Source organism: Notamacropus eugenii, chromosome 4 (genome assembly GCF_028372415.1).
Source record: "Notamacropus eugenii isolate mMacEug1 chromosome 4, mMacEug1.pri_v2, whole genome shotgun sequence".
In the NCBI taxonomy this organism is placed as follows: Eukaryota; Metazoa; Chordata; class Mammalia; order Diprotodontia; family Macropodidae; genus Notamacropus; species Notamacropus eugenii.
Genome location: NC_092875.1, coordinates 376,418,914 through 376,440,187, shown reverse-complemented (window position 1 = coordinate 376,440,187; position 21,274 = coordinate 376,418,914). Strand labels below are relative to the sequence as shown.

General features: G+C 39.0%; 1 protein-coding gene across 1 annotated transcript in view; it reads left to right on the top strand.

Annotated features, from left to right (window-relative positions):
• CDH12 (cadherin 12) overlaps window positions 1-21,274 on the top strand; it is a 686,747-nt gene that overhangs the window by 219,011 nt on the left and 446,462 nt on the right. The window lies entirely within an intron of this gene.

Sequence of the window (21,274 nt, the reverse complement as noted above, 5' to 3'; positions counted from 1 at the left end):
GAGCCATCTGGATTCAGTGGCCTGATATTCATCAAGATGGCTGGGGATGGCCCAGGATGCAATGTGAGACCCTGGCCCTTGCAGGCTAAGGTCTTATAGCATTCTCACTTTGAGTGAGATACCATGCAACCTTGTTAGATTGTTTGTGAATGTTTAATATATTTCTCTTTACAAAGCAACCAAGATGTTTTCCATGTTTTCTTATTAAAATGAATTTCAGTATTCAGATATTTCCTTCTACTACTCCTATGGAATGATCATTAGATTTTTCAACTTATTTTCTTTCTTTTTTCACTCAATACCATTAATCTCAGATTTTTTTCTATTGATCACTTTAAAATACAAGGGTCTTGACATGACCAGAGGGAATAAAATTTATTCTCTCATATCCTATGAAGAGTACTAGATGAATAAACAGACAATATGGGTTTTCAAATATCTTAATATCCAAGTCAGGGCATCCTGTAATTGATCTGATATATTGTGTTGTTAGCTGCTTTTTAAAACAACTGAAATGAAGCCAAATTGGAGTGGTTTTGAGGCTGTTTGTAATTTGCCTTTACTGGAGACGAGTAGATATGAGAAGGGCATAAGGTACAAGAGTTCCTTCAATATTGTTATTAATCACAGAAGGTAATGGAGCAAGATTTCTTACTAGTCAGGATGTTGACTCCCCTGTTAGACTTTGAAAAGTTGCAGGGCTTTTGAATGATTGGGGGGAAGACGGGAGGTAATATGGTATGAATTTAAAAGGTTTCAACCTTGAAGTCAGAAGACCTGAGTTTGAGTCCTCAATCTGATCACTTCAAGTTTCAGTGAAAAATTTCCAGAGGACATGTACAAGAATGAAATAAAATAAATGTGTGTGTGTGTGGGGGGGGGGGGGTGACTTACAACATCAGTGGATCCATTAATTTATGGAAGCATGTATGAATTACTACCAGAGGTTACAAATCAACAATAATCTTGTAATTGTGTATTTTAACTGATATTCCAAAATTTTCTACTTCAAAAAATGTTTCCAAATCAGAAATCCTAGTAATGAAAATATGAATTACTTTTTTCTATTGCTTTCTTGGACCATTACTTAATTTTTTCTTTATAAAATCATTTTTTACTTCTATCATTATCTCTGATATCTCTGATATTTTCTAGGTATTCATAATTTTAGTTGTGAGAAGATATTTCCTTATATTATCAGAGAATAAGTATTAAACTGATGGCTATATTATGTGGATATATTTATACACATGTGTGGGAGGAGGCCATCAGGGCCTCTGATTATGTGTGTTAGGGTGTACATAGGCATATATGAGGGAAACATCATAATGAGTGTACAAAAACTGACTTCAAGAAATCAGAGATTCAAGGTCTTCTCATATATACTGATTCTGTTACCCTGAGCAAGTAAGTTAAACCTTTCAGTGCATGCAGGAAGCTATGACTGTAAATTACAAGTCTGAATTGGTGGAGACATTACTCTAGAAATTCACAATAATAATTAAATCACAAGTCCAAATATAAGTATTTAGGTTGGTAAATCAATATGATATTTTGATATTATCTTGGTCTGTCTGTTTCTGTCTGTCTCTCTGTGTTTGTCTATCTCTTTCTTTCTCTGTCTGTCTATCTCTCTCACACACACACGCACACACACACACACACACACACCCTCTTCCCCAATTCATATATGAATGCATATATATGCTTGCAATTAAATATAGGTATAGATTTTTATATCGCTATCCTCAAATGTATATTGTTTGGTCAGCTTACTACTGATATTTCAATTAGAATTGCATGTAATCTATAATGAAATTTTTTTTAAAAAACAGTATTACATATTTCATAAAATAAATATTTTTCAAAAATATGTACATTGAAAATTATCAGCAACATCATAATTCTGAAAAAATAAAGGTTTTGTGTCCCAAAGGGTGGGAGATACCTTCACAAAATTTTTTCCACCCGAAGAGTAGAAATACCTTTGTATAATGAGTTTATAGCAGAAGCTTAAAGTGCAGAATGTAAGATGCTTTTAAGTTGTAAATTAAGCTAATATGTTATGCCAGTCAATGCTGTTATTGGTATTGGGGATGGGGGTAGGGAAGACTTAGGGTGAGAATGAAAGAAATATAAAGTTGTATTTCAGTTAGAAAAATTCACATCCAAACTGTATTCCTTGATCCAGAATATATCACTTTCCTCCATAGGGAAAATGTGCCCCCATCACAGTGATGGCTTCTGGAAAGAGGTCACTAATTTCCAAAGGGAAGCTGGTCTACTTCAAAGCTGTTGCTGATTATTCATGGTTGGGATGAAAGGCATCTAGTAGGAATAGATTTCCTTTCTCCTACCTCTAATGGGAATTTACAAGAAATACAGAAGGTCCTCTTTGTGAAGGATGTAGATGTTAAAAGAATCTTCATAGAAATTATTACTCTCCAAAAGGAGAGATCAAAGGAATAAATGCTAACAAGCCAGTTTATTAAGTAATATCTTCAACCTAGCAAATAAATGGCAACAAAAATTCCATTTGAGTTTAGTTGATTCCTTTTCAACAGTTTCAATTTTGTGATGAATTAGAAGTTTTAAAGAAGAAACTTGAAAAGAAAGATCATTTTCTGGCAATTCTGTATATGTATAGGAATTAATGAATAAAAATCTGCGTAGTGTGAACACCATATGAAAGAATGATTTGCTAACATATGGTTATAAACATTCAGATATTTAAATTTGTAGACCAACTGACTAGAATCTTGTAGAATCAGTTATATTCTGCAAGGTCTTAGATACTAATTTATAAATTAAATAGTTCCAATTTTTCACATGAAATGAACTTTATTATTTACATGAAGAAATTTCTGCTAAGTAGAATCATGAATATGACTGTCCTTAGAAATTTATCTCTATGTTCATTAGCGATAACAATAAAAAGAGCCATCTTGGTGGAAATCGTCATGTAGAATAATGTTCCAATAAAATTCCCACTTCAAAGGTTTTCAGTTGATATGAGGTCCCAGTTACAGTATTTTTTTGGTGTGGATTTTCCACATCTCGCACTCATTAGTACACAATACTACACAAGGTTGTTGTCACTTATTTCTATTGCAAGCATATTTTAGTAACCCATTTTCAAAACCTTTGGGTTATCCTCCACTCTTTGTTTTGATGTATCCAAACAATAACCAAAGCATAACAGTTCTACTTGGTGGCTAGGTGGTGCAGTGGATAGAGTGGCAGGCCTTGAGTCAGGAAGACTCATCTTTCTGAGTTCAAGTCTAGTCTCAGACATGCAATTAATAGCTGCATAACACCAGGCAATTCATATAACTCTGCCACAGTTTCCTCAACTGTAAAAGGACCTGGAGAAGGAAATGACAAATCACTCCAGTATCTCTGCCAAGAAAACCCCAAGTGGGGCCATGAAGAGTCAAACATGTCTGAAATAACTAAACAACAGAAAAGGAGAAGCATCCAGCACACCATTTAGCCAATGCAGGAATTTACTACAGTGAATTGATTTGTCTGAATTCATTTGAATTGATAATTACAAAACTAGGATTAAAACTCACATCTCTAGATTCTTTTTTCTTAATCTCCCAACACTTTATACCTACCAGAACACAAAAGGTAATCATGTTCATTAGTGAACAAATAAATCTGATCAAACACCATATTTTGTAGGAAATGTCCCTCTCTTTTAGAAAATTCCCATGGGAATGCCATTGTCCCTAGTGGAATCACAGGATTTGAAATGGAAGGGCCATCAGAGTCCATGTAGTCCAGCCAGTTCTTAAGGAGAAATGTTCTCTATATTATTCTTTACAAGTTGTCATTCAGCCTCTGCTTGAAAACCTCTAGTGATAGTTAACACTCTATTTTCTAAGTATGTATGCACATAGATTTCTCTGTTTTCTTCTTGCCCTTTCTCTCTCATGCATCTTCTCCCAATAAAAAAACAACAACAACAAAAAACACTAGTTGTATATCTAACTAAGCACAAACTATCCTGTCAAAAGTGTCTAAGGAATCTTATATTTTCCCCTCAGTCTTACTCATCAGTGTGATTATTTTCTATCTCTGCCATGTGTGTCTGGTTGAAAAGAGTTGTAAGGGGTAAGTCTGAGGGTGAGGAGGATAGGTATAAAATAATTTAATAAATGACTGTCTGTAGGTTGTTAATGTCAATTACATTGTAACTTGAAAACTTGTGGAAGGAAAAATATAATACAGTCTCCATTAAGTATTTGAAAATACTAGGAGGCACTTCAAAACAGATGATATACCTGTATGTTTCATGGTCCTCAAGCATGCTTCTCCATAATCAGGCTGAAATTTTCAGTTTTTAGCAAAGACCTGATGACCCAAACTACTGAACCTTATCTGTGGGACCCCAAAGTCCATCTCGTTCAATCTGTCCCTAAGCAAAAATGTTCCTTATATTATTCTTTACAAGTTCACAAACCAGGGACAGAACCAAGATGGAGAAGTAGAAAGACACACATACTCTAGCTCTTCCCCCACAGCCCATAAATTACTTGTAAAGAAAGACTCTCAACAAATTCTTGAGCAGCAGAAGCCACAGAACAATGGAGTAGAGCAGATTTACAGCCGAGGGTGACCAGGAAGGCCAACAAGAAAGGCCTGTTGCACAGCCCAGCCTTGGCCCCACAGCGTCGGGAGGAGCAGGGCGGGGAAGGCCTCAGGGTTGGAATCCCCAGCAGCAGCAGCAGAGGTTTGCAGGTCCCTCAACCCACAGGCAACAGAGATATTTCAAAGGTCAGTGAGAGAGCTTTTTCACCTCCATGACAAGGGAACAGTGTCCTCCCCTACCCCCAGGCCCAGGCAGCAACCATTGTAGCAGCAGGGCAAGGGTGGCTGCATGTGACTGCTGGGGCAACAGCCTTCAACCATTGTTTAAACTGCTGGAGGAATTGAGCATCTGATCTGAACCTCAGCCCTGAGTAGCTGTCCCACTCCCACCTAAAGCCCCTGGAGGAATTGAGCAGCTGATCTGAGTCTCAGACCCCATCCTGAGCAAGGGAGCAACCTTCTCTCCCTTGACTGTGCCACCTTGGAGGATCTGAGATCTTACAGGTCCCCCGAATATATCCTACTCTTGACATAGGACTCAAAAGTCAAGTAACTATTTGGGAAAATGCCCAAAAAGGGGAAAAAAATAAGTCTATAGAAGGTTACTTTCTTGGTGAACAGGTATTTTCTCCCATCCTTTCAGATGAGGAAGAACAACATTTACCATCAGGGGAAGACATAAAAGTCAAGGTTTCTGCATCCAAAACCCCCAAAATAAATATTCAGTGGTCCCAGGAAGATCACAAAAAGAATTTTGAAAATCAAGTAGGAGAGGTGGAAGAAAAATTGGGAAGAGAAATAAGAGTGATGCAAGAAAATCATGAAAAGTGAGTCAACAACTTGCTAAAGGATATCCAAAAAAATGTTGAAGAAAATAACACTTAAAAATAGGCTAACTCAATTGGCAAAAGAGGTCCAAAAAGCCAATGAGGAGAGGAATGCTTTAAAAAGCAGAACAGCCAAATGGAAAAGAAAGTTCAAAAGCTCACTGAAGAAAATAGTTCTTTAAAAATTAGAATGAAACAAATGCAAGCTAATGACTTTATGAGAAACCAAGAAATCACAAAACAAAACTAAAAGAGTGAAAAAATGGAAAATAATGTGAAACATCTCATTGGAAAAGCAACTGACCTGGAAAATAGATCCAGGAGAGACAATTTAAAAATTATGAGACTACCTGAAAGCCATGATCAAAAAAAGAACCTAGACATCACCTTTCATGAAATTATCAAGGAAAACTGCCCTGATATTCTAGAACCAGAGAGCAAAATGAATATTGAAAAAATCCACAGATCACCTTCTAAAAAAGATCCAAAAAGAGAAACTCCTAGGAATATTATAGCCAAATTCCAGAATTCCCAGGTCAAGGAGAAAATATTGCAAGCATCCGGAAATAAACAATTTGAGTATTGTGGAAATACAATCAGGATAACACAAGATCTAGCAGCTTCTACATTAAGGGATTGAAGGGCTTGGAATATGATATTCCAGAAGTCAAAGGAACTAGGACTAAAACAAAGAATCATCTACCCAGCAAACCTGAATATAATACTTCAGGGGGGAAAATGCTCATTCAGTGAAATACAGAACTTTCAAGTATTATTGATGAAAAGAACAAAGCTGAATAGAAAATTTGACTTTCAAACACAAGAATCAAGAGAAGCATGAGAAGGTAAACAGGAAAGAGAAATAACAAGGGACTTCACTAAAGTTGAACTGTTTACTGCATGGAAAGATAATATTTGTAACTCTTGAAACTTTTCTCAGTATTTGGGTAGTTGGAGGGATTGTACACACACACACTCACATATGAATTTATATATATATATATACACTCTTTCAGGCACTCATCAACTCTCATTTGGACTACTGTAATCATTTATTCACTGGACTCTGTTTCTTGCTTCCACCCTTATCAATCCATTCTCCACTCTCTTGTCAAAATAATGCTTTTAAAGAATAAGTCTATCCATAATCAAGAATATTCAGTGACTCAACATTACGTCTAGGATGAAATGCCAAAACTCTAGCAATTTACAGTCATTCTCTGATGCCTACCTTTTCAGGATTTTCATATTCTTTCACAGGAAACTCTATATTTCCATTAACCTGCCTTTTTTGTTTTGTTTTGTTTTTGTTTTTTCAAATATATGACACTCCATCTCTCACCACTAAATTTTTGTTCAAGATATAAAGACTTCAAAGATATTTCTTTTTCATTGATTCCTCTTAAAATCTCTAAATTCCCTCAATGCTCTCAGCTCACAAGCTGAGTTTTACTACATGAGGCCTTTATGAGACCTTTCCTGTTTTTCTCTAAGTGTTGATAGTCTCATCCTAAAATTAAGCTCTATGTTGGATACATATTATATTACTCTGTGCTATCCATGTCCTTCCTAGCACTAGTTTCCTCAGTATATACTATTTTCTAATCAAAATGTACATTAAAAATACCCATGACTCAATATTCCATTGCTTATGTGTCTTTTCTTCAGCTATGCAATTTTTACCTATCTTTTAAAGCCCAACCCAGAGGCCCCCTACTCCAAAAAGCCCTTTGTAATACTCCCAAGTGGTTTAGAATTTCATCCTCAGTACGTCTTGCCTGGACTATTGCAATAGTCTTTGAAATTGTTTCCCTGCCACAGTTCTCTTCCTCTTCCTTTCTAACCTTCATTCAGATTTTGTGAAGTGATTTTCCTAAAGTTCAGATATGTCTACATCATCTCCCCTATTCAGTAAACTCCTGTATTTTCTTTTTGCCTCCCTGATACCTTTATTTAACATTTCAAGTTCTCTATAAAATAGTCTTTTTTTTTTCTAATTTTCTAGTTGTGTTACACTTTATTCCCTTCTACGTATTCTCTGTTATAGGTACACTAATCTGCACACTGTTTCTTGCCAGGCCTAGAGGCCTGAGGGCTACCCGAGTCTTCTTACCTCACCTCCCGAGGTCTTTGGTTGGCCAAACCGGATGCTCGTATGAGAGAAAGGACGTTCCAGAGTCGAACAAGGGTTGAGCTTTATTTCAGGGTCTCAGTTACAAGTGCAGGGGAATTCTTCCTTAGGAGGGAGAGAGAGAAGGATCTCCCAAGGAGGCAAAGATCTTACAATAAGAGATTGGAAGTAGAAGTATAAGTGAGGAGAGAGGGGGAGGGGAGAGAAGAGAGAGGAAAAGCGGAGCCTTGTTGTCCTCACCGCTCCGCGCCCCTCCACCCAAGCGCTTTCAGGCTTTCCTGATCCTACCTAAACTCTTCAGCAGCATAGTTTGCATCTGAATACCGTGCTGTTAGATAACAATAGTGTGCCCAGATCCGGGACAATCTCGAGGGTGGGGAGAGCTCTCTCCCATCACGTTTCTCACGGGAAGAGGCGGAAATACACGAGATAGCTCGGTTCACCTCGATTCCCAGCCGTTTCCTGGGGGGTCTCGTGAGAACTCTAAGATTTAGAAGTTCCCACCTTTACCCGCCCGAGACTGTCCACATGGAATTGAGCTTCCAACCCTAGCAGTTTCTTACTCATCACACTCCATTTCCTGTCTCCTTGCTTTGCCCTGGCTCTCTTCCACCCTGGACTGCTCTTTCTTCTTTTCTTTGACTTTTACTTTCCCTGCTGTTCTTCTTTATTTAATTAAAATCCTAACTTCTTCTGAAAGATTGTACCCTGGTCTTACCAGCTTTTAATACCTTCTCTTTTAAGATTATATGCCATTCATGCTATCTATATATTGTTTGTATCTAAATCTGGGCTTGTTGCCATGCTGATAGAAGTGTGAACTCCTTAATGGCCAGGTACTTTCCCCTCTTTCTTTGGTTAGCATATTTCCTAGTACATGGAAGCATAGGCTTAATAAATGTTTATTGACTGCTGAAATATATGCATCTCAAAAGGAGGGAAAACTCATTAACCAATAATTTTAGGAGACATTTCTGAAATTGGTAGTATGAGAAAAAGAGTATATTCTTCTCTCCTCATTATTCAGTGAGTCAGAGGAAGGACAAGAAGGGATGTGACCATTGGTAGGTGAGCTAGTTTTCTGTTAAAGCAAGGGGAGAAAAGGAACTTAAGTTAAAAAACTTGAGTATGTAAGGTAATTTCCAAAAAACTAAGTGAGGTGGGTTAGATAATGAGTGAAATAAGTGGGAGTGGAATTGTGAAGGAATGGGAGGTGAATATTTGGGAGAAAGACATGTAGCTTTATTACCTGAACCTAAAGAAGAATTAATTGGATGCTTGGAATTGTAGAGCTAGTGCAAATGGAAGTTGGCTTAGCATGTTATGCTACCTCAGTGAAGTTTTATGGAATTAATCCCCTCTAGAATTACAAACAAAATGTTTTATTGTTGGCAATTATGTATGTGACTTTGTGTGGATTCTGCCTTCTCTATACTAAAGATCAAAGTATAGATTCCTTGAGATCAGGTATGGTGTCATGTTTTTGAACTCCCCATCTGAAAGCACAAGCTGAGCAAATAAAGAATGTGCTCAACCCAACTGTTATAACGCAGTGAAAGGCTCATAATTTCAGTTATATGAGTATCTCTACTCAATATTGACTTTAAAGAGTTTTGTGTTTAAAAAAATAAATAAAACATCATCTGGTCACAACAGTTAAGCACTGAGCCTGTCCAAACACAGGGCCAGCCCCATGCTCAGAATATTTACGTCTTGATAGGATCTGTACTTCCAGAATTTGTTCACTTTGGGCAAAGAAAGCTTTCTAAACTCTAACAGTATATAAATATATTGGAATCACTTTTAAAAGAAATTATTTTTTTAAAGAATCTTGCCTTCTTGTTACCTGGACTTGGAGATCATTTGAATGGAGAAACATTATTTTTAATGAGTTCTTCACCTCTATGGATTAGTCCTCTTGTTTTGTTGATTTTTTTTAAGCTTGTGTTTGTCCATTTTAGAAGAGGAATGACATCAGGGGAATGATGACATGACTGGCAATTGACTTTGAGTGAGCCAGGGCTGTGCAAGGTTATCTGCCTCACTTTCTCCTCCAGAGCCATCTAGGCCCAGATATTCATCAAGATGACTGGAGATAGCCCAGGATGCAATGGGAGACCCTGGTCCTTTTAGGTTAAGGACTTTTCAGGTTCTCACTTTAAGGGAGGCAACACCCATTCAGTGAATAGGCCTCTTTAAGGAGTGAGTCAAGGGATGGCCCCTTTAATTAGAAAAAGAGAAAACAAAATCTGGGAGGATAAAGCCCTTAGGATTTCCAGTCAAAAGAGAAACAGTTACTATTGACCTTCTTTCTGAGTCAGAAAGGTCCAAAAAGAGCCTTTAAGTGGAGCTTAGGCAGGGACCTATTTTGACACTATCTATGAGCTCCAGAGTGAAATGGTCTTAAGGTTTGGTCTTTGAGAAAAGAAAAAGAAAGAAAGAGGAAGAAAGAAAAAAGAAAGGAAGGAAGGAAGGCAGGAAGAAAAAGAAAAGAAGGAAGGAAGAAAAAGAAAGAGAAAGATAGACAGGAAGGCAGGCAGGAATCTATCCAGTAAACCCCAAGTTAAGTGGGCAGATTCAGGCCATCAAAATTTTAAGCTTTCTGTGGAAAGGGATTTTTGGCTCCAGAGAGTTAATGTTAGTATCAGAATGCCTTTGGAATGCTATTTTGACTCTGTAACAGTAAAAGACTTTTATTCAAAAATCAATTTTTGACCACAGTGCCTCTGACTTCCAACATGAGGCGCTGCTAGAATAGTCCCTCATAACAAGGACATGTTTAAAGGACAGATGCTTCTACGTTCATACCTCAAAATAAGGCTGCTATTAAAGCTTCCACATCAGTTCTGACACCTATGCATGAAAGAGGATGGTGGTTGTATGTGCGTATGTGAAACACAAATTTTTGCTCTGTTGGCAGCCAGAAGGGAGTTGTTTCCCTTTCACTTAAGAGCCAGAGTCCTCCAATCTCCTTGTATTATTTTTGTTACGATATAACACTTTAAAAGCTCCCTGGTTGACAGCTGTGGCCGGAGGCTGTGATCTGCTGGAAGAGTCATAATGCACTGACAGTAATATCTCTTCAGTAAAGGGCTGCAGTTTTACAGTTAACATGGAATGGATTGTAGGATCATGGTGCAATGATGTTGGCTGGGGAGCTCTAAAACAATGTGCTCAGCTTACATGGATGAAGGGGTGTGTGTGTGTGTGTGTGTGTGTGTGTGTGTGTGTGTGTTTGTGTGTTTGTTTCTTTTCCAGAATTATGCTTAGGGCTCTACAGACAGAAATATATGGGCTGCTGATATTATTATAATTCAATTACTGAGTTAACAGAGTATAACTACATGATGTAGGCATTAACAAAAAAGAAAAGTTAAAATAGTAACTATATAAAATGGGCTGCAGAAACATATGTTTATGCCTATGTAGTATATCTCTGATCACAGGATTTTCATCAGCTTTTGTCACAGGTATGGAAAATTGATCACAGCTGTGTTCAATGGTCATAAACATAGTATGATTAATGGTAGGAGGATCAGAGAATACTTATATCATTGTTCATATGTGATGACATTAGCACTTCCTGGTTCTTAATAATTAGGAACTAGAATAATTTATTTTATTCATTTAATGTCAGCCATGAAAGTACATAGCTGTAATCCCAGCTACCAAATAGGCTGGCTGAGATTGCTGGATCTCCTGAGTACATAATTTTGGAGGTTTGGTGGGCTACAATGATCAAATGTCTTGTAAGGCAGATAAACACAGCACACTTGAGGACTGCTAGCACAGGTTCACTCTTGATTTGGTCAGACAGGAAAGACACTAAGAAGGGGTTAATAATCTCACTTTATTCTAGTCTAGTTTACTCAGAAGAGGATTGCTGATAACAGGAGCCCAAACTCCTACCGCATTCCCTAATCACTCTTCTCACAGGGGCCAGTAAGAAGGGGGGCAACTACCCCTATGTCTTGATGGGCTCAATCGAGACAGGTACAACTTGTGTTTCCCCTAAATCCCCTCAAACCTCAGTGGGCACCATTTGAGTCAAACACAGATTTCCCCTATGCCTTGATGGGGGCCAATCAAGGCAGGCACAGCATTTGTGCCTTCAACCCTAAGGGTTCCCAACTCACCATCTAGTGACCACTTGTTTTATTGGCCAGCAGACAAAGAAGGCATATTGCCAACCATAGCCTCACAAGTTTACATCACCTCATCTCTGTATCTCACTGCTTGACAACACTGGATGTTTATATTATTTACCATTATATAACTGTGCATAAGTATGGTGGAGATGCTTTGAACCATAACTGTGGAATCTCATATCTAGTACATGGGAACAGGAGGTTGTTATGACTATGGATCATGGGAAACTGAACTCTGAGAAATAATAACAATAATTCACCTTATACACACTAAAATCCATTTTACTTACATGGAAATTCATCTTACATACCCACCACCCCTCCAGGATCCTGACCTTTGCGATCAACACAGATAATACTTTTAGAGGTCCTTGAGCCAAGAGACTAAAGCATAACATTACAATCCATAACAACAGCAATATAACTGCAACAATATACATACTACAATAACAACAGTATAGACTACAGCAATATTATTTTGAGCATCACTTATATAACAACAATATAATGTATACATTATGTTGGGCATCACATATAATAACACTGTAACATGCATATTGTGTTGGACATCAGGTATACAAACATACCATATCACCATGTTCTTTGGGAGTCAAAATCTTTGGTGAGTGAGTCGTCAGATCCTCCTCACTTCAGGTGCTGTCCAAAGTACTGTTCATAGTACTGCTTATATATCAAGGGATTCTGGGCCAACATCTCGGCTACCCTCATGCTCAGACTATGATTGCTGGAGTAACTGAAACTGCATCCACTCGCATCACAAGATATGGGCTTCTCTTAACACACCACATCTCCAGGGATAGCACAGAACACAACATACACCCCTAGGTCACAATAGGTTACAATGCTCTGATTCAAAGCAGAGGGTCCAAGTCCTGACAGTTCTCTTGAGAGTGTGTCCTTATTTCCACACTGTTATTGCAGGCTCCCACCTGGTACTCTTAACTGCACTCATGCTTGTGAGTCAAAAATGTCCAAGGCCCAGTGTTGCTACAGACCCCACCACAAGGTTTGGGAGGGCAGTTGGGCAACAAAGCCAACCGGATGGGTCCCCATGGGTTATGACACTTCCCCCATCCCACCATAGACAACTCTGCCCCTGGGTCCCAAACTGTCCAGGGGGCATGACTGAAAAGCATGTTCAGTGCTCCTGCCTTGCTCCAAAATTTTCATCTTGACCTTCTACTGGGTCGCAAGCACAGTGGCTCCTCCTCGTTCTCCTTCTGAAGCTCCAGGGGCTGATGATTCCCTGCTTCTGCCAGGGTCTGGATGTAGGCTGCTCTCTGATCCTGCTACATGTCTCACTTCACATGGGGAGGGACTGCCTCCCCATTTCCAGGGTTCTCAACCCTCCAGCACACTCAGGGGACTCATCTCACATGGTGGGGATGCTCCAACCAGGGCTCTCCTTGCTTTTTCCTTGTTCCAGGCAGAGTAGGTTCCAGGCGTCCTTGCCCCCAACTTCTGTCTCTGGCCCTTTTCACCCCAACTCTGGGGCAACTTGTCCTCCCCCAGTCTCATGTGGGGAGGGGTCACTCAGTCCTGGGCTCTGAGCACAACACAATTCCAGGGCATTCATCCCTCTGGCACAGTGTAGGGAGGGGCTACTCTGATGTGGGCTCTCTCTAGCAGAGCCTCCTTCACGTTGCCCTGGCTCTGGCCATGGCCTTGGCTATGAGAAGTTCAAACAAAACTTCTCCTCTGGCTACTTTCCTATCTCTATAGGAATGTTAACTCTTTCCTTCACTCTGGGGAACTTCTGCTCCTGCTTCTCAAAGGACGCTGCCTCTGAGACAGTCTCTAACAGTTCTGGGAGATTTAAAAGGGACTTCTGCCATGCACCTTTTCCCTTCACTATAACACATCCAAAGTCTTCTTCCAGCTCATCAGATAACTCTGCTTCTTGACCAGAGGGAATAATAAATATCTGTGCCCCAAGAAGTTGGGTCTCATTCTCTAACATTTCTTGGCCTTTCTCACATGCCTCTTTTTTCCAGGAATAAATCAATCTGAACCTCCATAAGTGGCCTTTCACTGACAGTAGCTTGTCAGTATTTTTTCTCATTATAGTTAACTTTAACAAAACTACAACACAAGCAACTGAGTCACGCATTCAACTTCCCCACTTCCCAAGGTCATGTTTTCCTCCCCCAGCCACTTCTCTTGCCTTTCTATTCAGGAGTGCTAATGGGATAGAGAGAGGGAAAGGGGGGTCATCTCCTCTAGGCACCTGAGAAACCACTCCCAATGTTTCTGGTACTTCTGCTTCTTGTGTTTCTGCTGATCCTCACTTGGCACCTCTCATGTTGTTGGTGTCTGCTGCATGATCACAGCCTCCATTGCTGTTCCTGGGTCCAGGTCTCTCTGGGCTGGTCCAGGACACTGCTGCATCTGCCAACAAACACTGACTCTCCCACTCTTCTGGGGCTAAGTCAGTCTGAGTCTTCCACACAACTTCCACAACTCTTGCAGACTTTCTAGCTCCTTTCTTATCTAGGATGCTCACAATTTTAAACAAAAGTTTCTCAGAGCGAAGATGGCAGAGTAGAAAGACGCACATACTCTAGCTCTTCCCCCACAGCCCATAAAATACTTGTTAAAAAATGACTCTAAACAAATTCTAGAGCATCAGAATCCACACAGCAACAGAGTGAAAGAGATTTCCAGCACAAGGTAGCCTGGAAGGCCAACAGGAAAGGTCTATCACACAGGGCATGGAGTGGAGTGCAACCATAGGGAGCAGAGTGGAGTGGAGTGCAACCACAAAGAGCAGAGTGGAGCAGAGTGCAACCTATGGGGTGCACAGTGCAGCCCATGGAGCCCAGCCCACCCTTAGCCATGTTGCACTGGCAGGAACATGACCAGAACAGGACACAGGGGCAGGATCCCCTGTAGCAGCAGAGGTTCTCAGATCCCTCAACCCACAAATGCCAAAGACAGCTTCAAAGGTCAGTGAGAAATGTTTTTCACCTTTGTGAGAAGGGGGCAGGGTCCTCTCCTAGCTCTGGCCCCAGTCAACCCCAGGCAGCAGCAGTAGTAGCAGCAACAGTAGCAGCATCAGCACCAGCATCCATTCTTGGAACCCTTGGCCTAAAGTCCCTGGGGGAATTGAACTGCTGATCTCAGTCTCAGCCCTGAATGGCTGGCTGTCTGGGGATGAGGAAGAATGGTGGCTGGTGTGGTGGAGCTGGTGAAGGCTCTGGAATGGGAATTCTACTTGCAGATCCTGGGCAGAAAAGCTTTGGTAGCTCCCAACACAGAGTGTAGGCCAGGAGAAGAGTAATTCCTCTGTCTTGATTGTGCCACCTTGGAGGAACTGAGAACTTACAGGTTTCCAGAGTATACCCTCCTCTTGACAAAGGAATCAAAAATCAAGTAACTCACTGGGAAAATGCCTCCCAAAAGGGTAAGAAATAAGACTATAGAAGGTTACTTTCTTGGTGAACAGGTATTTTCTTCCATTCTTTCAAATGAGGAAGAGTAATGCTTACCATCAGAGGCCTCCAAAATAAATATGTAATGGTCTCAGGTCATGTAAGAGCTCAAAAAGGATTTTGAAAATCAAGTAAGAGAGGTGGAGGAAAAATTGGGAAGAGAAATGAGAGCGATGCAAGAAAATCATGAAAAGTGAGTCAGCAGCTTGCTAAAGGAGACCAAAAAAATGCTGAAGAAGATAACACCTTTAAAAATAGGCTATCTCAATTGGCAAAAGAGGTTCAAAAAGTCAATGAGGAGAAGAATGCTTTAAAAAGCAGAATTAGCCACATGGAAAAGGAGGTTCAAAAGTTCATTTTAAAAAATAGTTCTTTAAAAATTGGAATGGAGCAGATGGAAGTTAATGACTGCATAAGAAATCAAGAAATTACAAAACAAAACCAAGAGAACGAAAAAATGGAAGGAAATGTGAAATATCTCATTGGAAAAACAACTGACCTGGAAAATAGATCCAGGAAAGACAATTTCAAAATTATGGGACTACCTGAAAACCATGATTAAAAAAAGAGCCTAGACATCATTTTCCATGAAATTATCAAGGTAAACAGCCCTGATATTCTAGAATCAGAGGGTAAAATAAATATTGAAAGAAATAACTGATCACCTCCTGAAAGATATTCAAAAAGAAAAACTCCTAGGAATATTGTAGGAATAGAGTTCCCTGGTCAAGAAGAAAATATTGCAAGCAGCTGGGAAGAAACAGTTCAAGTATTGTGGAAATTCAGTCAGGATAACATAAGATCTAGAAACTTCTACATTAAGGGATTGAAGGTCTTGGAATATGATATTCCAGAAGTCAAAGGAACTAGGATTAAAATCAAGAATCACCTACCCAGGAAAAGTGAGTATAATACTTCAGGGGGAAAAGTGGTCATTCAATGAAAAAGAGGACTTTCAAGCACTCTTCATGAAAAAACCCGACCTGAATAGAAAATTTGACTTTCAAACACAAGAATCAAGAGAAGCATGAGAAGATAAACAGGAAAAAGAAATCATAAGGGCCTTACTAAAGTTGAACTGTTTACATTCCTACGTGGAAAGATAATATCTGTAACTCTTGAAACTTTTCTCAGTATTTGGGTAGCTGGAGGGATTATACACACACACACACACGCAGACATGCATGCACACATGCATACACACATGCACACACACACACATATTTAGGCAGAGACCACAGAGTGAGTTGAATAGGAAGGGATCATATGTAAAAAAAATAAAATTAAGGGGTGAAAGAGGAATATATTGGGAGGAGAGGGAGAAATGGAATGAGACAAATCATTTCTCATAAAAGAGACAAGGAAAACCTTTTTCATTGGAGGGGAGAAGGGAGGAAGTGAGAGGGAAAAAGTGAAGTTTATTCTCATTATATTTGACTTAAGGAAGGAATAACATACACACTCAATTTGGTGTGAAAACTATTTTACACTGCAGGAGAGTAAGGGAGAAGGGGTTAAGCAGGGTGAGGGGATGATGGAAAGGAGGGCAGTGGGAGGAGGGAGCAATTAGAAGTAAATACTCTTAGGGAGGGATAAGGTCAAAAGAGAGAATAGAATAAATGGGAGTCAAGATACTATGGAGGGAAATATTGTTAGTCTTACACAACATGACTATTATGAAAGTCATTTGCAAAACCATACATCCACACATATATAGTCCATATTGAATTGCTTGCCTTCTCATTGGGGATGGGTGGGGAGGGAGAAAGGAAGAGAAGTTGGAACTCAAAGTTTTAGGAACAAATGTTGAGAATTGTTTTTACATGCAACTGGGAAATAAGAAATACAGGTAATGGGGTGTAGCAATTTATCTTGCCCTACAACACAAGAGAGAGAACAGGGAAGGGAAGGGAGGGGTGTTAGAAGGGAGGGCCAATTGGGAGAAGGGGTAATCAGAATGCACAGCTTTTTGGGTGGGGGGAGGGGAGAGAAGGGAAGACAATTTGGAACTCAAAATTTTGTGGAAATGAATGTTGAAAACTAAAAATAAATAAAGAAAAATGAAAGAAAAAAAGAATGTACTTTAAGGGGAAAAAAAGTTTCTAATGGGAAGGGGTCCAAACTCTATCCTCCCATCCCTTGGGAGGGTTCCATAGAGCCATAGTTACAAAAATAATACAATAACTGGGAAACAACTGACAACTATTCCAGTCCCATTAAGCCCCATACTTTCCTTTATTCTGAGCAAATCCTGCTTGACTACACCAGGTGTAAGACAGATAAACACAGCACACTTGAGGGTTGCTAGAACAGGTTCACTCTTTATTTGGTCAGACAGGAAAGACCCTAAGAAGGTGTTAATGATATTTATTATAGTCTAGTTTTCCCAGAAGAGGATTTCTGATAACAGGAGCCCAGACTCCTATAGCATTCCCTAATCACCCTTCTCACCAAGACTGGAGAGATGGGGGGGGGGGCAATTACTCCTAAGTCTCGAAGGGGCCAATCAAGACAGGCACAACTTGTGCTTCCCCTAAATCCCCTCAAGCCTCAGTGGGGACCATTTGAGGCAAACACAGATGCCCCCCAAGCCTTGATGGGGGTGGATCAAGGCACACACTGCATTCCACCTTGTGCACTCAATGCCCCCAAGCCTCAATGGGGGCCAGTTGAGGCACATCTAGCATTTGTGCATTCAACCCTATGGGTTCCCTGTTCACCATCTAGTGACCACCTGTCCTATAGGCCAACAACCAAAGAAGGTATATTGCCAGCCATAGCCTCACAAGTTTACATCACCTCATCCCTATATCTCACTATATTACCACAGTGGATGTTTATATTATTTGCTATTATGTAACTATGTGCAAGTGTGGTGGAGATGTTTTGAACCATAACTGTGGGAGTTCATATGCAGTACCTGGGAACAGGAAGTTGTTACGGCTAGGGATCTCGGAAAACTGGACTCTGAGAAATAAGAAAATTCAAAAGAAATTTACACACACTAAAATCCACCTTACTTACACTAAAATCCACCTTACATACATGTCTTCATTAAGTTTGCCTTTGCAGTAGTAACCCCCTAAGAGCATAATATCACCAGGTGACATAAGGAGGGATGAACTAGTTCAGGTCAGAAATGAAGAAAGAGTGACCTTCTACGCCAATCAATATTGAGACAGAGCCTCTGAGTTGCCCCTTTACTTCTGACCTGGAGAAGATGGGGAGACTTAGGTTTTTAACTGAATGAACGAGTCAGTTATCTAATTCAGGGAATGCTAACTAGATGAATGCAACGTTGACTCAGTTGATTTTAGGCTGGTCTCTTTCACCATACCCATAGTTCAATCCACTCCAATCCCATTCCAGAGACATTTATTAACTACCAAATATGTTGTAGGTGCTAGTATGTAAAAGGAAGGAAATAGATGATAGATAGATAGATAGATGTGTGTGTGTGTATATGTCTGAGGTTGGATTTGAACTCAGATCTTCCAGACTCCAGGCCCTATGCTCTATCCATTGTGTCATATAATTGGCATATAAAGACAAAAAGGGACCTCAGAGTCCATCTAGTTCAACCTATTCTGAAGCAGGAATGTTCCTCATATTATTCTTACAAGTTGTCACCTAGTTTCTGCTTGAAGACCCCCCCAGTGATGGGGAACTCCCTGCTTTCTAAAGTATGTATGTACATATGTGTGTCTGTCTGTTTTCTCTCCTGTCTTTCTCTCCCACTCATCCTCTTCCAATAAAACTAGTTTTATAACTAACTAAGTACACAATATCCCATCAAGAGTCTCTAGGGAATCTTATCTTCTTCCCTCAGCCTTACTTGTCAATGTGGTTATCTCCTACCATGTGTGTCTGTATGAAAAGATTAGAGTTGTGGGTAGGGAAGTCTGAGGGTGAGGAGGAATAGGAATTAGAGAATTCAGTAAAAGGCCATCTGTAGGGTGTCAATGTCAATTTCATTTTAACCTGTAAACTGATGAAAGGAAAAATATAATATAACATTCATTAAGTATATGAAAACACTGGTGTGGCCCTGCAAAGCATCTGATATATTTGTATTTTACCTGATGCTCAGGCATGTTCCCCTATGACCAGGTAGAAATGTCTTCTTCTTAGCTACAATCCAATAATTGAAAATACTGAACGTTATCTGAGTTTTTCTGTGTCAATTATGTGAAAATTTTTGCTTCAGGAAATGGATTTTCAATATAAAATAAACTATATTGTCACTTATATTTTGATATCTTAGTAATAGCAACTCTGAGGGCAAAATTAATACTTTCTTAACATATTTATGTCTGTTATCCTGTTTTGTTTCAGTATCAAGTGTTCTTTGACGCAAAAAAGTGCCAATGTGTATTTCTGAGCTGTATTTTCATTGCATTTTAATCTTTAAAAACATCACTTCTCTTTTCTCCTTCTTGAAATATGTTTCTAACAGCTAAAGAATGGTAAGTGTCATTATAAGTAAACAATGCAGAAGGCCAGCTGTGTCATGTGAATTCTCTGTTACATCAGAGATGAGCCTCTCTTTCAGTCTCCTCAGTCATCTCCTGCATAATACACAGAGATTATCATCCTTTTTTCTGTAGCAAGTTTGGATCTGGGAGATAGAAAAGAAAGCAGAGAATATGTAAGATTCTGTGTATTAGGAAGTAGGAAATGTTAAGAATTGAGAGTATCATTTGCTTGTTCTCTGCCTTCCTTAAATGTTTTAAAAACCACTAAATTATTTCAAGCATTAACAGTACTTCCTGATGATTATCTTCTCAGTCAAAGTATGACTGTTTTCCATGCAAAATCCTGAAGTATCTGGGACTGCAGAGGAAAAAGGAATAATAACATTCTTCCAATTAAGAGGTAGCTATACACATAATTAAATGGATTATTCTCCCTGGTTTACCATATCAAAGTAGTCTTAAGCCTCACTTAAACAAAGAATGGCACACATGAGGACAGACCTTGATCATTTTATTATTTAAAAAAAATATATATTTAGCTGAAAATCAGTGTGACAGTATTTAAATAGCCTTCCTGCTTAGGATGACTTGGGTTCAATTCCTGTCTTTAACACATACTGGCTGTGTCACCCTGGTCCTGTCACTTCACTTCTCTGGTCCCAAGACAATATGGTTAACCATGGACCCTTAATCTTTTTTTTTTAAATTTTATGCCACAGACTTCTTTGGCAGTAATTCTTTTCTTTGAACCATAATATATTTGCAAACCTTTATTATTGACTGCTTTGAATATAAATTCAGAAGGATCTGGTTTTAGCTGCATGTTAGTTGTAGGGTAAAGAAGACTATCTAAAATTCTGCTTTTTTAATAAGCACAGTGAGCCCCTTTCTGAAGAAGCAAAATGCCAACTTCTCAGAAGCTGTTTTCAAGTAGCACAGAAATTGGGGTATAGTAATTCTTTTAAATGAAAAAAATAAAATACATAGAGTTAAAAAGAAAAAATTGAATTGAAATAGTTATCAAAATTTTAATGAAATTAAAATACCTGCTCTAAAATAAAAATTGCAGAACACTTGCCAGTCAGCATTACTTGCAGTTTTATTACCATGAGCTCCCTATACTGATGTAATCTAAAATAAATAGATAAGTAGATAGAAAGTAGATTGACAATAGAATGAGAGATAGAAATAGTTGAAAGAGATAAGATAAATTGAGCAAAATAAAGAGATAGATGAAAGAAAACTGGAGGATAGATGATAGAGAGATAGACATAAAGATGTAGATATTCTTGAACTATGTCACTCTGTGTTATCCTTTTATTTTTCATATTTCCTGAGTAAAGTTTGATTATTTCTTCATTATAAAACACATCAGAAGACAAAATCTATTTATAGAATTGATGTTCCTATATGGAGGAAAATCTGGCACACATGCAAACTGGGAATTATCACACAGAGAGACTAACATATCTACCAGAATTTACTATTCCATGCTTTAAATAAAAGGCCTTTTCTGCTCCTAGAAAAAGTACTTGATAACTTGTACTTTTCACAGGATTTATAATTACTGAATTTAAAAACATCTTGGTCAAACTCATTCATTTTGACAGCTTTCATTACAATGGTCTTTACCAAGTCTCTGAAG